The sequence below is a fragment of the Dermacentor albipictus genome, chromosome 4 (genome assembly GCF_038994185.2).
Source record: "Dermacentor albipictus isolate Rhodes 1998 colony chromosome 4, USDA_Dalb.pri_finalv2, whole genome shotgun sequence".
In the NCBI taxonomy this organism is placed as follows: domain Eukaryota; kingdom Metazoa; phylum Arthropoda; class Arachnida; order Ixodida; family Ixodidae; genus Dermacentor; species Dermacentor albipictus.
The window spans coordinates 24,589,427-24,606,987 of NC_091824.1; the positions used below are offsets into that span (position 1 = coordinate 24,589,427).

General features: G+C 49.2%; 1 protein-coding gene and 1 pseudogene across 1 annotated transcript in view; both read left to right on the forward strand.

Moving 5' to 3' along the window:
* The window catches only part of LOC135919227 (cysteine dioxygenase type 1), a 149,385-nt gene that overhangs the window by 56,357 nt on the left and 75,467 nt on the right, over positions 1–17,561 (forward strand). The gene's annotated exons all lie outside the window — the stretch shown is intronic.
* LOC135919246 (U2 spliceosomal RNA) lies at positions 3,156–3,334 on the forward strand (annotated as a pseudogene).

Consider the following 17,561-nt stretch of genomic DNA (forward strand, 5'->3'; position numbering starts at 1 on the left):
CTACTCCACTGATCTCTACTCCACTGATCTCTACTCCACTGATCTCTACTCCACTGATCTCTACTCCACTGATCTCTACTCCACTGATCTCTATTACCTGCAATCTCCAATTACTCCTGTTGCGCTATCTGATTCCAACTTGCGCCTGCAGATTTCTTGATTTCATCACCCCACCTCTGCCGTCCTCGACTGCGCTTGCCTTTCCTTGGCACCTATTCTCTCTCTAATGACCCACCAGTTATCTGCCCTACGCATGAAATGACCAGTCCAGTTCCATTTTTTTTGTCTTACTGTCAACTATAATATCAGCTATCGCAATTTGCTCGCTGATCCACACCGACCTTCCTGTCTCTTAACGTTATGCCAAACATTTTCGGTCCATCGCTCTTTGCGTGGCCCTTAACTTGTGCCCGAGCTTCTTTGTTGACCTTAAAGTTTCTGCCGCATATGTTAGCACCGGCAGAATGCAATCATTGTAAACTTTTCCATGAGGGTGGCAAGCTCCGAGTCAGGATTTGGTAATGCCTGCCTGTCGTATGCACTGCAATCCATTTTTATTTTTCTGTAAGTTTCCTTCTCATGATCAGGGTCCCCTGCGACAAAATATACCTACATAAACCTGTGGGTGGGCAGCGCAACCCGGACAAGGACGAAAGGAAGAACACAACACGAGCGCAGACTAACAACTGGTTTATTATTTCAAGCAGCGGACTATATTATACAGAAAACGTAAACACGTGTAAAATGACGTTTACAAGGGTGTTATCCTATCTTGCCATTCAAAAACTCAGCTTCTTTATCCTGTAGAGTGATAGAAGGCTGGCTGACGCATGCGCCTGAGTTCACATGCATGAAGTAGGCCTCTACAATCTCGCGGTTAATTTGATGCATATTTTTATAAAGTATTTCTGTTTGTTCAAACATGGGTTTGCATGAGCAAACTCTACAATGCGCGGCGAGATTCGAACCTGTTTGATTCCTGATCGCACCTTGGTGCTCCCTAAGGCGGATGTTAAGGCAGCGTCCCGTCTGCCCAAAGTACATTTTGCCGCACGAAAGGGGGATGACGTAGACGACTCCCACCGAGCATGCCACAAGCTGCCCCGAGTGTTTGACGCTGCATGTAGCTTCGGACGGCTGTTTAGGCCTATTGACAAGATTGCAAATCTTTTTTAAGGAGTTCTTTGCTGAAAAGATTACTTGAACGCCATATTTCATGGCTGTCTTTTTTAACCCATGCCCCATCTGATGTACATAAGGGATGACTGCGTACTTTTTAACTTTTTCGATCTGTCTTTGGGGTGCGTCCCCTTTCTTTATTTTCTTCACTAGCCCTTCACATATAGATAGAATAATGCATTTTGGATAACCGGCCTTCTCTAGACGATTGAGTTGTTGCGAAAAGCTCAGATTGGCGAGGTGGTGGCACGACTTTCTAAGTGCGGAACCCAAACACGTCATAGCAATTCCTCTTTTCACAAGTTTTGAGTGTGCCGAGGCATAGTTTAGAATTGGTTTGCTAGTCCTGGGGTTATAATGCCAACAAATGTGTTGCGCTGTTAGTCTTAACTGCAAATCCAATATAATTATTATCCATTAATCCATTAAATCCATTATAATATCATTATAATGCCAACATTTGTAATGCCAACATTTGTAGCACCAAGGTGCGATCAGGAATCAAACAGGTTCGAATCTCGCCGCGCATTGTAGAGTTTGCTCATGCAAACCCATGTTTGAACAAACAGAAATACTTTATAAAAATATGCATCAAATTAACCGCGAGATTGTAGAGGCCTACTTCATGCATGTGAACTCAGGCTCATGCGTCAGCCAGCCTTCTATCACTCTACAGGATAAAGAAGCTGAGTTTTTGAATGGCAAGATAGGATAACACCCTTGTAAACGTCATTTTACACGTGTTTACGTTTTCTGTATAATATAGTCCGCTGCTTGAAATAATAAACCAGTTGTTAGTCTGCGCTCGTGTTGTGTTCTTCCTTTCGTCCTTGTCCGGGTTGCGCTGCCCACCCACAGGAATATGTTCAACCACCAACTCGCCCAACTCGCCGTCTTAAAACCTACATAAACATGCTACTGCACGGACTCTATAGGGCTGACTGGTGATCATGAATTCACGTTGGCTTTTGGGGCTGTTGAACATTATCTTTGTATCCTGCATATTAATCTTCAACCCTACTCTTACACGTTTTCGGTTATGTTCAGAATTATGTTGCATGTATACCTCCCATCAGTCAAACATTGCAAACGCTGAAGAAAAAGAAAGCACAAAGTATAATAATGTACGTGGAACTGCATTCTATAATATACTAACAGAAAAACGTGAATAAATAAATGCAGAAAAGGACGCTATATAAACACAGTGAAAAAAATTCTTTACACGTGAAATCCGCGTGGCGGCTGCAAACGTCGCAGAACGCTTCACGATCGGTGTCCGAAACGGAGTCAGGTCAGAGTAAGGTAAGGCCGTTAGGGAACTTTGTAATGAAATAGCAATTAAAAAATATATTGTGCCAATCCACTTTGTGAAGGTAGATGATCAGCGAAGCTGTGTATATATGCAGGCCCCTTAATGGCAAACTGTCCATTCTCGTGCGTCAAACGCCGTAAGCACATAAACGGGATGCGAGGCGCGACTAGTCGCTCCTCCCTCCACGACGTTGAGCCTCGAACGATGATGAGGCACCGAGGTGTCTACATGCCCATGTATTGCTGCAAAATGCGGCACAACACCTTTTACTAACGAATGCCGGCACTTAGAACAGACACGCGCATTACTGCACTCTGAAGGCACGCGCAGCTTCATGAAAGCCAAGGTGATCGTGCGTTGGTCGATGGCCCGCAGTGCGGTAATCGTTGTGAGGTCACTCTAAAACCACAAGTGGTCACACACAACACAGGCCATACAAATTTGGTTCCCCACAACCTTATTGTAAAACCTGGCCGTTCCTCCGGTGAAACTTTCCAAGTTTGTGGCATCGGGGCCACATGGACGGTTCGTATTTCTCCCCGCCTCGCGGTCCTGGCGGGCAGCATGCTTACGGGACCGCCACCACGGTAGAGAGCAAGGAAATGAAAGGAGTACGCAAGCGCCTGGAACGCCGACAAAGAAAGGCCGGTGTGAACGTATGCACATGGCCGATGCGGGTGAAAGTGTAGTATATGTTCTTATCAGCATAATATCTGACGCGGCTTGCATTTGGACCTACACTATTAAACTAATTCTTGCAGTTTGGCGGATTGCTTAAAGCCTGCTTCACTCAGCCGCGGATCGGACCGGTATTTCACTATCTTCGGGATAGGCCCACTTATGGGGAGAAATTCTGTCTACACGGCTCGATAGGCGCACGCAATTTTGCCAAGAACCTAGCCATATACAGATTCGCTGTAAAAAAAATTCTGCTTATATTTGTAAGCTTCGGCTCCGGCTTGCTTGCTGTAGCGGGTGTTTTGTACACGTGTTGTGTGAAGAGTAATGTTCGCGTGTGTGTATGGAATAAGCGGCAGCATATGTATATCAACTCGCGTAGATATGTTTCATATTCCACATACGTGCAATCTTCTCTATCCCTCTTGTGTGCGTCTTGTACTTATTCCTCGTGTTTTCCCTTGTACGTGTTTGGACCCAGTACACTGAGTGCGGGTCTCTATCGGTGCTGAAGTATGACACGTACTTTAGTATTTTCACGTTGTGGATAACACGTACGTGTACGCGATCAGTGACCTTGTCACTGTCGCTCCCTGTCATGTTGTAGGCACGTAGTCGTCCGCAGAGGATGTTGGACTGGCCCGTAGACTGTTTTGCCCCGAATCACATGACGTTTGCGCGGACAACGAGTCATTATCGCGCCACACCTGCCAACCGCTTCAAGCGCGCACACAATGGGCTTAAACTGCGCATTCTCCCCCTTGTATTGGGAAAGGGTCGAACTGCTCGCATACAAATCCCTTGTTCGAGCGAAACTGGAATATGCGTCTGCCATATGGAGCCCGCATAAAGCATGTCTTATCAGCTCACTTGAATCTGTTCAGAATCGCGCTACCAGGTTCATTCACGCACAATATTAATATGATGTCAGTATGCCTGCTCTGAAAGCAGGATTAACACTGCCATCTAATCGCCGACGCATTGCTAGTCTTGAGCTCTATTCACAAGTTCTTTTAGAGCACCCTTCATGGTGCGCCGTATACATCGTTCCCGCAACGCGCATTTCCCACGTCACCAGTCATCCGCGGCAAGTCGTACGTCCGCGTGCCCGAACCGCTCATTTTCCCGCCTCGTTCATTCTTCGAACAGCTAAAGACTGGAACGGCCTTCTTGCTGACCTTGTTGACGTTGCTTGCCCGTTTTTATTCCAACAGCGTGTGATTCATCACTTTGCGTATAGCTAATGATGCATGCATAACGTGGAACTTATCTGAAACGTACCCCTTATGTAATACCCCCTAGCGGGGGTTTTTAAGGACAAACTGAACTGACCTGAACCGAGTCACGGTCGGCCCGGTATTCCACTATCTCTGGGATTGGGCTATTTCTTTTTCTTTTTTTCTTTTTCGCCACGTACGGACGGGCACAATTTTCAGACCAATACTCCCCTGTAATGCTATACTCATCAAAAAATGGCTGTGGCTTAGCTAAGGTTAAGCCCAGGATGCGAAGCATACTAGCCTTTATTTTGCCGGAGGTTCTTGTGAAATGACGTAGGAATCCCCGCACGTATAGAGATGTTAGAGGCTCGTAACGAAACTCGGGCACCCTCATGAGAGCGCGCTTTCACCAGCGGGTCCACATCTGACTACGTAGCTTTCCATTGCCAACATCAAATAGCAGTGAATATGCGCTTACCTTACTTCCATCTATCCCTCTATCCTTACTTCTATCTAAGCCGCGGGTCATCTGGCATGACCAATACAGCTCATGGCGAACTTTTTAAGTGGTGTTTTAGAGTCAGAACTAAGATTTAGCCCAGTACACCATATTCCCCCGCAAGGTAACAAAACAACGTGACGTCATTCATGCGCCACTGAAACTCGCCGCTCGCGACTGGGATAGCAGCCGTCAAATTTAACCCGAACAAATACGACACATTTATATATGCGGCTCAACTTTGAAATCAATGGATTTAAACTTACTCCGCTTAGTGTTAGAATGGATATGAGAGTTCCTAATCCGTCTCCAACAGTTTGTTTCCGGCACTGAAATCAACTCCACCTTGTCCCCTGTCTCCTCCGGCATCCCACGGGGAACTGTAATCGGCCCGCTACTTCTTTAAATACACATAGGTGATCTGGCTGCGTACGTCTCTTAAAACATTTGTCCATTCGCGCATTATTGTCATTGAACATTTCATAACTAATGCCACCGCCGAACTAATGCTTCAGTGCGACCTAACAAACGTCCACATCTGGTGTCGAATATGGCTTCTGGTGCTTAATGTTCTGAAAACTTCCATAATTTTACATAACTGACGCGGGCTGTGTAGTGTACGTAAACGTCGAGTGTATTGGAAGGAAACCTTGTATAAGTTGTACTCGCAGAGATCTTTCTGCGGCAGTCAAGGAATAATTAATGACGGGGACTTGTATGTCATTGCTCCCAGTATTCTGCCACCGCGGTCCAGAGCTTTCAGTTTCTTGAAACGGATACTGAATCAGCATAGCTTCCATGTGTGACGGTTTCTCGTTTGCCCCAACACGGTAGGGAAAAAAAGAAAAATAAGTCGAAATTGTCAGTCTAGGTGGTCTATTTTGTCTTATTTTGTGATTATAAATAATGAATATACCTCTATTCCTCCCTAGTTCACGCGGAAGAGAATGTGGAACTCTTTTTCAGGAGCGCTCTTGTGCATACTTTGCCCCCGTAGTTTGCCCCTTCATTGCCATAGAGCATGTACCCATTCAAGGCAACCTAACCAGAAATATCCAGTGCCTACCGCAGGAGAAGCAAGAAGGCGCTAAATGTAGGGGCATTCTGTAGTTCTCAACACGCATGGCGGCTGCACGGCCGCCATTATCTGCCATCTTGACTCCCTGATTGGCTGTCGAGAGGTCACCTGTCTTAAACCTTAAATGTGCCGGGAAACGGAACTATCGCAAAATGAAAATTAGCTTTTTCGTCAAGATTACGAAACGTGACGTGCAGATGCAAATATTATCGACTAATGCATATTTCTGGTCCTTGCCAGGTAGATTGCGTCGTCACCGCTTCAAAAAGAAAGTGAGCGGTAGCGTGCAGAAGCACGTGCAATGCACCTGCAATTTCGCGAAAATGTGGTATCGATTCAAGATAGCCGCCATGTCAGCTTGCTGATTGGCTGAAGGAATATCCCGCGAGGAGCACCACAAGGAGGGCCGCTTCGTAAACGTCAATTTGACGGTGCGTGACGTGGCGCTAGGCCGCCATTGCAGGGATAATCCGCCATAATTTGTGGTTCAACGAGCCGTGCGAATTATGCTAATTAACGGACGTATGCAGGGGGTAAGCCGGGAGAGGGGAGTCTGATGGGGCTTCAGCCCCTCCCCCCCCCCCACAAAATTTTTGGTGCTGTCATGCACCGCCAACCAAAGCAACCCGCCGCGCCGGAAATCATTCTGGATTTTGTCTAGAATGTCTTTTTCGCGCTCATAGACATTTCAGCGCGAACAGTGCGACCTCAGGCTGGATTTCGCGCCAACGCCCATTCACCGTCAGTCACATAATGCAAGGAGCCCCATCCAAGCACAAACTTTCAAGAGAATTTTGATCGTCAGCGGGCTCATTGCGGCATCTCGTATATAGAGGCTGCGGAATGTATACGGAGCGCATGGATTTCATGCCGAAACTTTGTGCGTACAAAGTTCTCAAACTTTTGATGCGAAAGGTGCACTGACATTTCCAAAGTTGTGCTCTAGATTTTCAATTCCGGAGCTTTGTGTGTTTATTGCTGTCATAAACATTGGACGCCAAAGGTACATTGACTTTTCTAAAGTTGTGCAATGGACCATACAATGAGACAAGCCAAATCAACACTCTCTCAGACAAGTTGACAAAAGCGCGCAGCGAGGTCCGATGAGACGAAGCGTTGTGGTGGTTCATTGATGCCGTCATGTCACAGAAAAGAATATCAACATTTTTTTCACCTGCGCTAAAGCAACCATTTCAAGACACTAAAGCCAGCAAAGGCAACTACGTTCTTGTTTCTTTTTGTACTTTGTCTTTTATTCACGAGGACACATTGAGCCTCCTCAAGTTTCTTGTTCTCGTTACTATTAGGGTTTGGAGCGGTCGTAGTTGTAGGAGTTGGCAGTCGTAGCTGTAGGAAGGACCTTGGTACGACAGGACTAGGCAAGCAGGGTTTATTTGCAGGATTTACATTGTAAGCAAGATACATTGGCAGTCTAGCGTGACTCCCATATGGAGCCCGCAAGAGCAGCAAACAGCATACGAGCTGTGGGGATGCGCGACCCTCGCGCCTCCCCTGATAGCTTGTTTTCCCGCATAGCCCCGTCTCCGTGCGGCGTCGCCGCGTGGGCCGCGGCGTTGGAGTGGTACAAGCGTGGTGCGAGAGATGGCGCGAGCGCCGCGCCGCTGCGCGGTTACTTGCGTTCGGGAAAGACAAGGCGCTCTCTCTTGGGTTCCAGACAGCGAGCGGGACAGACGTGCTTGCACGTGCAGCAACCCTCTTTCCCGGCGGGTCAGCGCGCAGCGGGGACGTCTCCCGCGTGCGCGTGGTGACCCATGCTTCTGCGAGACCGCCTCGCGTGGCCGCCTTCGAACGCGCCACGATTCGCGTGACTATACACGCGAACGACCAGGCGTTGGGATCCAGCAAGGGGCGAACATATTCGCTCGCTTCCGGTCGCGGTAAGTCGGACTTCTAGATTTGTCGCGCGCCCATCGGCATGTTTTGTGGATAGCAACTCGGCTAGCAGGCATTGATGTATGAAAGGTGCAATAAATGCCCTTGTGATTGTTTGCACTACTGTGTTGTCGTTCCTTTGTCCCAAGAGTACGGTGTGAGAATCCCACATTAGACCCCACATCTGGCTGCCCAACGTGGGACTCTTGGGGCATCGGACGATAGTTTTAACAGTTTTGCTTCGTTCGAGACCTTTGTTTGAACCGAAGCGTAGGCCTAGCGTGAATTTTGATCGCTAGCGTCGGCGGCGTGCTTTCTTGAGCGAGGTGACGGTGGCTGTAGTGTGTTTGGACATGTCAACATGCTAAGCCTTTTCGCAAGTGTTTTTTTTTTTAATGGCATTCGTTGGTACGAGAGCCACGTGGTCTGCATCCTGGGAGAGCGAGGCTGAGCGCCCGCGGAGCAGTGGCAAGCCTGAAGCGAGTGAGTACGGAAGCCTCGTGGGTGGTCCGAATTTCTTATGTAAATAGCTTCTTCTATCTCTTTGACTCGGATGAAGTCGCGGCTCTGGGAGCCGGGTGGCCGCGGGCCACGGGTGCCACTACGGGCTGACTGGTATTGCGGCCTGGCACCGGGCGCTCCGACACCGTCTGGGACGGTGGGCGCCGTCAACTCGGATGCTGTGTGCACCGAGCGGAGTAGGACCACCTCACAGAGCTGACGTCTCCTCGCGGCTGCCTGTTTTGCGCCCATTTTGGGTGTTGTTTTTGGATGCCGGTTGTTGTCAGGGTAGCGACGCTTTAGGCCTAAGGCTTTACGAAGCTGCCTGTCGCACGTGGAGGGACACAACCGGGTGGACCGTGGCGTTGAGGCGTTGCAAGTTGCTTCCCTCATTCTGTTTAGCCTCGCACGAATTGAAATTACTCGTTCGACTCAAGAAAGCGAGCTTCGTTCACGTGAACTTAGCATCTGAGTAGCTGCCCGATCTTTTGCTAGCCGAGTTGAACATCGTACCACGTGGGCGATACGCATGCAGAATTCCTCTCCCTTGCACTACTTTAGTGTTTGCCGAGTGTGTTGAGTTTACGCAGTGTGATTGGAGTCACCCCTGGTTTGCCGTCACCTGCACATCGTCTGTGCTGCTGCCCGGACTACGATCGAGCCACCCCGGGTGATGGTGATGCTGTGGCCAGTTCGGCGCGGCGACTTCGGCGGCCTCCTGCATCCAGCTCGCAACCCTCGGCGGCGGACAAAGAGCCGGCGGTCACCGACAGCTACGGCGGCTCTTCCCAGCAGGGCGCGTCGGCGCGAGCGACGCTTGCTCGTACCGACTACTGCGTCGTCGTCTCCGGAGTCCTGGCCTGGGATCGTGCCGTCGAGGCTGCAAAGCCGCTGCTGTGACCGGCGGACGCCAGCGGTGCACCCAAGGACAATGTCGGCTCGCATGCTATGGACAGCGTGTGGACATTTCTTCGGCGCGGCCACTGTTACATGTACTACCTTGTCGCGAAGCGCGCGTTGATGTTAGACCGTGTGACATGTTTCGCCGGAATAAGAAGTGATTTAAGGTTGGGGGGATGTGGGGATGCGCGACCCTCGCGCCTCCCCTGATAGCTTGTTTTCCCGCATAGCCCCGTCTCCGTGCGGCGTCGCCGCGTGGGCCGCGGCGTTGGAGTGGTACAAGCGTGGTGCGAGAGATGGCGCGAGCGCCGCGCCGCTGCGCGGTTACTTGCGTTCGGGAAAGACAAGGCGCTCTCTCTTGTGTTCCAGACAGCGAGCGGGACAGACGTGCTTGCACGTGCAGCAACCCTCTTTCCCGGCGGGTCAGCGCGCAGCGGGGACGTCTCCCGCGTGCGCGTGGTGACCCATGCTTCTGCGAGACCGCCTCGCGTGGCCGCCTTCGAACGCGCCACGATTCGCGTGACTATACACGCGAACGACCAGGCGTTGGGATCCAGCATGGGGCGAACATATTCGCTCGCTTCCGGTCGCGGTAAGTCGGACTTCTAGATTTGTCGCGCGCCCATCGGCATGTTTTGTGGATAGCAACTCGGCTAGCAGGCATTGATGTATGAAAGGTGCAATAAATGCCCTTGTGATTGTTTGCACTACTGTGTTGTCGTTCCTTTGTCCCAAGAGTACGGTGTGAGAATCCCACATTAGACCCCACAGAGCACACAGCTCACTAGTACATTTCTAGCATGACAACGAGCACTCAGCTCCCGACGACGAGCACACTCTAGCAGCCGGCAACCGCTGCTTATAAGCTCTTGATTCCAAGCGAACGGAAACGTTCGTCCAGTCATCGTTCGACGTCACCGTTCGACGTCACCGAAGATGACCCGCCCTTTTGGAGGAGGCGGGCTCACATACTCGTGTCGCACACACACACAGGTACAAAGGTCCGGAGCCGACGTCAGAGGGCTTCGTAGAACTCTGCTTTGTCCCGAGTGGCGCGACCGAGTACCACATTCCTGAGCTGACCGCGCGCCATGTGGCTGCCGGTCATCCGCAGTTCTCTGAAGTGCGCCCCGTCTGGTGGGATTGGAACACGTGCAGCGGGCTGAAAGCTGGCACGTTGCCACCCCGTACGGCCATTCCTAGCACTACCCGCGGGCTGCCAGAGCCAGCCAGAGCGCATGCGCTTTTCTCGTGTTGCCCCGACATCCGCGCGGCGCACTTCGGTGCGCGTTCGTTTTTCTATGGCCGAGTGGATTTTCGCCTGGTAGAGTTTTGGACGTTTCGTGGCTAGCAGTCTAGAAAAAGAAACAATGGTCGCTCGCCGCCATCACTGTGCACTTGACGGATCGCAACATGTTTGCTAGAGCGCAACCTCTCCGGAAAGTCTTGTCTCGCCTGTGTAGGATACCGAGCAGTGTGGCTATGGTTCTCTGTGGGCCAAGCGTCTCACGTTTTCTTCGATATTCCTTCGGTAGCCACGTTAGGTGCCTAAAGTAGGCATACGATTGTGGCCAACATGCTTTCCTAGGGTTTCTTTGTTTCCAAGGCCGGGCGAAAGCCACCGTGCAATCACCCCCAACACAATTGCAAAGTTTGATGAGCTGATTAAACAAGAACGGAAGATAAGCATCGATGAACTGGCAGAGCGTTTGAACGTCAGACACGGTTCGGTTCACACCATAATTCATGAACATCTCGGTTATCGGCTTTTGTGTGCGCGAGGATGCCCAAGATTTTGAACCACCGCCAGAAGACGGAGAGGTTCGGCGCTGCCTTGACTCATCTGATCCAGTATCACAATGAGGGTGACGACTTCTTGTCTGCAATTGTGACCGGATACGAATCATGGTGCCACTATTACGAACCTGAAACACAACGGCGAAACTTACAGTGGAAACATTCGAATTCACCATCCCCAAGGAAAGCAAACGCCGTCATTTCCAGCGGAAACGTGTTGTTGACTTTTTCGATCGTCAGGGGCCAGTACTGATCGAATTTGCTAAACCTGGAGAGACTATCAATCATTTCCGATATTGTGAAACGCCGGATCGGCTGCATGTTGCAAACAAGAACGAACGACGTGGAAATTGAGGAATGGGGTTATCTTGCTCCAGAATGCCCGTCCCCATCGTCGCTGATTTGGTTAACACAAAACTGGCAAAGTTGGAAACGCTGCAACATCCGCAATACAGCCCAGGCCTGTCGCCTTGCGACTTCCACGTTTTGGGGCAATTGAAACAAAACAGCTGAAGGAAACCCAGGTTCGTGTCGGACAATGGCGTGAAAGAGTCAGACTTTTTGAAGCAGCAACCAAAGAAGTTTTATGAGACAGAAATCACGCAAAAGGATAGAAAGTTGGGCGACTTGGTACGGTAACCCCGAGCACACGAGGGTTGGACCCTCCCGCGTGTAGCCGTGCGCGGCTTAGCCGTGTCCGGGGAAAAGGGGATCCTGGGGGTTGAGCCAATGCCGGGTGCTCGGACCTTTAAGGCCCCTCGGCGGCGGCAACACACCCCTTTGGCCTCGGCTTCACGTAGACGGCACCCCCGGACTGACCCACCCGGGGGAAATCGGTAGTTGCCTTTTCCTGTCTCTCTCTTCCTTCAGCCTTCGACTTTCTCTCACTTTCCATCTTTCCTGTCTTCTCCTTCCTTCCGCTTACTTCCAAATTTTCCAGGCAGCAAGGGTTAACCTTGTGTGAATAGCCAACCTAGGTTATCTCATATTTGGTTATAGTGATAACGTACAGCTGGCGTTTGCAGGACCTGTTCTTACAGTCCCTGTAGCGTCCCCTTGTAGGACTCCACGGTGGGTGGCTGGCGTTATTGCCGAAAACTCAATCCCTTTATGGCAACCTCTTTCCCTCCGCTTCCTGATCGCCCTCACAAAAGAGGGCGCACCGATGAAGTTTTCCAGTTCCTTGGACGTCAAAGACCAAACTTCCCACGTTACCATGTCATCCACTCCGATAAATCCGATCAACAAGTACGAAACATTTCCCCTTTTCTAGTTTCTAGGTCCTTAACTGATGTCCTTGGTCCAGGCTACAAGGTATCAAGGCTGGCAAGTGGTGATCTCCTGTTAGAGCTCCATGATCAGAAACAGTACGAAAAGTTGCCCAGTCTAGTATCATTTGGAGATGTTCCACTAACAGTGACTCCACACCGCACTCTCAACACCACCCGCGGCGTTGTCTCGGATGACGATTTGCTCCAGCTGACAGAGGCTGAGCTCCTGGAGGGCTTCAGCGATCAGAATGTTGTCAACGTGAGAAGAATTAAGATGAGAAGAGATGGTAAAGAAATTCAAACAAAGCACCTAATACTCACATTTGCTTCAAGTATTCTGCCCGAATCTGTAGAGGCGGGGTACATCAAGCTCCGTGTCCGACCATATGTGCCGAATCCCCTAAGATGTTTCAAATGCCAGCGTTTCGGCCACAGTTCGCAGAGCTGCCGGGGCCGCCAAACATGTGCGAAATGTAGTGCCCTTGAGCACGCCACTGAAGCTTGTAATAACTCTTTTCACTGTGTAAACTGTGACGGGGATCACGCCGCGTACTCGCGGTCCTGTCCATCATGGAAAAAAGAAAAAGAAATAGTTACAATCAAAGTTAAGGAAAATATATCGTTCAAAGAGGCACGAAGGCGGGTATCATACCTGCCCAAGAAAACCTTTGCCGATGTGGCGCGTCAGGGGGCAGCGTCACAACGGCCTCCGGCGGCTGTCCGACCCTCAAGCAGTGAGTCGGCAGTTACGCCATCTGCCCCCGCGGCGGTTGCAGCTAGCGCTGCTCCGTCAACCGAAAAGAAGGGATCATCGACCCCGAAGGTGGGCGCAGCCGAGGCTGCCTCAACCTCCCAGGTCCCTTCCAGCGCTGGCAACGTCCAGCGCAGCCAAATCCCTCAGGGAACCCCATCGACCTCCGGGCTGGTGGGCGCAGGGGTCTTGCCCTCCAAGGCGGGACTCCCTCTGAAAACCTCTCGCTCGCAAGAGCGCTTGTCCGGCGCCTCACACGAGGCAATGGACACTACACCTGACCCCAAGGCGCACCCAGCGCCTAAGGAGCGGCGAGGCTCCCTCGAACGCTCCAGAAAGAGTAGAACGCCCGTTACAGGGCCTCGAAAGAGCTCTGTAACTTAAGGCATCACCTCCGTTTCCATACACACAGCACTTATTTACCTTCAAAATGGCGATACAAATTATTCAATGGAACGTCAGAGGTCTTTTTAGGAACCTTGATGACGTGCAAGAGCTTATACAAAAACACAATCCAAAAGTGCTGTGTCTACAGGAAACACATTTAAACCCACAACACACAAACTTTCTCCGACAGTATGTCAAGTTCCGCAAAGATCGCGATGATGCTGTCGTATCATCAGGCGGTGTTGCCATTTGTATTCATAAAAGTATCTCCTGTCAGAGTTTACAGCTACAAACCCCCCTTGAGGCAGTGGCGGTTCGAGCTGTTTTCCTAAACAAACTCATCACCATTAGCTCTCTTTACGTGCCCCCACACTACAAGTTAACGAAACACGAATTCCAATCCTTTATAGATCAATTGCCAGAACCTTATGTTCTTGGCGATTTCAATGCGCACAGCTCCCTGTGGGGCGACTCTCGTATAGACGCGCGAGGACGTCTTGTTGAGCAGTTCCTTTTTTCTTCAGGTGCGTGCTTGCTGAATAAGAAGAAACCCACTTATTACTGTCTTGCAAACAATACCTTTTCTTCAATTGATCTGAGCATAGTTTCTCCGTCCATACTGCCTGAACTCGAATGGGAAGTTACAAATAATCCCTACGGAAGCGACCACTTCCCCATACTATTAAGAACACTTAAAGAAAATGAATATCTACCACAGGCTCCTAGGTGGAAGATTGACACAGCAGACTGGGAGGAATTCCGAAATTTAACTAGTATATCATGGGATGACATGTGTTCTTTAGAAATCGATGCTGCTGTGGAATACTTCACAGCCTTCATAATGGATGCCGCATGTAAATGCATACGTGAAGTAAGTGGCTCGGCATGCAAACGGCATGTCCCGTGGTGGAATGATGAATGTAGAGTCGCACGTAGGAATCAAAACAAGGCGTGGGGGTTGCTACGTGCTTCGCCCACTGCAGAGAATCTTGTTAACTTCAAGAAAGTTAAGTCTCAAGGCAGGAGAACCCGCCGGCAGGCCAGAAGAGAAAGTTGGCAAAAGTTTTTATCGAACATCAACTCGTTTACAGATGAGGCGAAAGTCTGGAACCGCGTAAATAGAATTAGAGGCAGACAAACATATTCACTCCCTCTGGTAAACACACAGGGTGATACGCTGCAACATCAGGCAGACTCACTTGGCGAACACTTTGAGAGTGTGTCAAGTTCAAAACATTATTCGAAATCCTTCCTAAAGTATAAACAAATAGAAGAATGTAAACCACTCAAAAGAAAATGTCTACAGAATGAATCGTACAACTGCCCTTTCAGTATTGCCGAGTTCAGAGCTGCCTTGAGCTCATGCAAGAGCTCTGCACCGGGATCAGACAGAATCATGTATGAAATGATCAAAAACCTACCCAGTGATACCCAAGTTACACTACTCACACTTTTCAACACCATTTGGGCTGCAGGATACCTCCCAACTGCATGGAAAGAAGCCATTGTGGTTCCTGTTTTAAAACAAGGCAAAGATCCTTCCTTAGTGGCAAGTTACCGCCCGATCGCCCTCACGAGTTGCCTTTGTAAGGTATTGGAAAAAATGATTAATCGGCGACTCATCCATTTCCTTGAAATGAGCCAAATGCTTGATCCGTATCAGTGCGGCTTCCGAGAAGGGCGGTCCACAACCGATCATCTCGTACGTGTTGAAGGAAATATCCGGGACGCATTTATACATAAACAGTTCTTCCTATCGATATTTCTCGATATGGAAAAGGCGTATGACACGACGTGGCGTTACGGAATCTTAAGAGACCTGTCAGAAATGGGCATCCACGGTAATATGCTTAATATAATAAAAAGCTATTTGTCAAATCGTACCTTCCGGGTAAAAGTCGGCAATGCACTCTCACGGCCTTTTACGCAAGAAACAGGTGTACCCCAAGGAGGCGTTCTCAGCTGCACGCTCTTTATCGTGAAGATGAACACGCTTCGTGCTTCATTACCACCCGCCATCTTTTGCTCTGTCTACGTGGATGACATTCAAATAGCTTTCAAATCCTGTAACCTCGCAGTCTGCGAGAGACAGGTACAGCATGGTTTGAACAAGGTGTCAGGGTGGGCAGAGAAAAATGGATTCAAAATCAATCCTCACAAGAGTTCTTGTGTTTTGTTTACAAGGAAGAGAGGCCTGGTTCCAGATCCCTGCTTAGAAGTGTGTGGACAACACATACCTGTAAACAAAGAACACAAATTTCTAGGTGTCATACTTGACTACAGACTCACTTTCGTCCCCCACATTAAACATATTAAAGAAAAATGTCTCAAAACAATGAACATAATGAAACTTCTATCCCAGACTACGTGGGGTAGTGACAGGAAGTGTTTATTGAAACTCTATAAAAGCCTCATTCGATCACGATTAGACTATGGTGCTGTGATTTATCACTCTGCCGCCCCGAGCGCACTAAAGATTCTAGACCCTGTCCACCACCTAGGAATCCGACTGGCCACAGGCGCTTTCAGAACAAGTCCCATACAAAGTTTATATGCAGAATCAAATGAGTGGTCACTTCATCTTCAGAGAACATACATCAGCCAAACATATTTTCTGAAAGTCCACTCAAATCCTCAACATACCTGTTTTAATACCATTAATAACATGACATATGCTACACTCTTTCGCAATCGTCCTTCCGTAAGACAGCCTTTCTCGCTGCGTGTGAGGGAGCTTAGTGAAGAAATGCACGTTCCACTCCTCGAGCTTCCCCTAATGCATCCAGCCAAGCTACTGCCTCCGTGGGAGTGGCAGCTCATACAATGTGATATATCTTTCATGCAAGTTACAAAACACGCTCCAGAGATTGAAATCCTAATGCACTTCCGGGAACTCCAGCACAAATACTCCTGCACGGAGTTCTACACAGACGCATCGAAGTCACACGACGGGGTGTCCTATGCAGCCGTCGGTCCATCCTTCTAGGAATCCGACGTACTGCAACCAGAAACTAGTATTTTTACGGCTGAGGCCTACGCACTGCTGTCGGCCGTAAAGCATATAAATAAATCACAACTCCAGAAATCAGTTATATATACGGACTCCCTCAGTGTTGTGAAGGCCTTGATGTCATTTTCTAAGCACAAAAACCCAGTCATCAACGAACTCTATTCCGTCCTATGTAAAACGTATATATGTAACCAGCATGTCATCATATGCTGGGTGCCCGGTCATAGGGCCATCGAAGGCAATGTTCTAGCCGACCAGATGGCCACATCAATCTCATTGCATGCAGTTGACTCTACTGCTTCGGTCCCTGTCACAGATCTGAAGCCTTTTTTAGGAAGGAAACTACGAAACCACTGGCAACGCATGTGGGACGAAGAAATAAATAATAAACTGCATGTAATAAAGCCACAATTAGGTTTCTGGCCTCCTGTAACAAAATCCCGCCGGACAGATGTCCTATTCTGCCGTCTAAGAATAGGACACACTTTTGGCACACATAACTTTTTACTCACAGGAAACGAGCCTCCAACCTGTGGTAGATGCGGGGAGAGGCTGACCGTCCTCCACGTTCTACTGGAGTGTCGGGAAGCCGAATCTGAAAGAAGGAAACATTTTCTCTTAGCATACCGGCAGCAGATCCCCCTTCATCCTGTTATGTTACTTGGTCCAGAGCCACTCTTTGACACCAATGCCGTCCTAGGTTTTTTGAAAGATGTTGTATTGCATGTTATTAGCCCCACACATTCGTAGCGCTTCCTCTCTTCAGAGGATGCCGCTGTGATCATTATTTTGAAAAGCACATGCCTCTAGGCCCTTGTGGTTCAAGGGCTCAGGCGAGGCAGCAGTGCTCCAAGTAATTTTACCATCTTATATATTTTATATTTTGCATCATTATTCTACGATGGATTTTAGTGTTTAGAGTATTCGTCAATAGTCATCGCCATAATTTTATAGCACGTAGATTTTACGCACTTTACAGCGACAATTTTTAGGCCACTTTACAGCCAAGTCACATCTCCATAATACATCGTCAACATCACCACTTGTCATGGCGCTCTTTGGCCAAACCTGGCCCTTGCGCCATT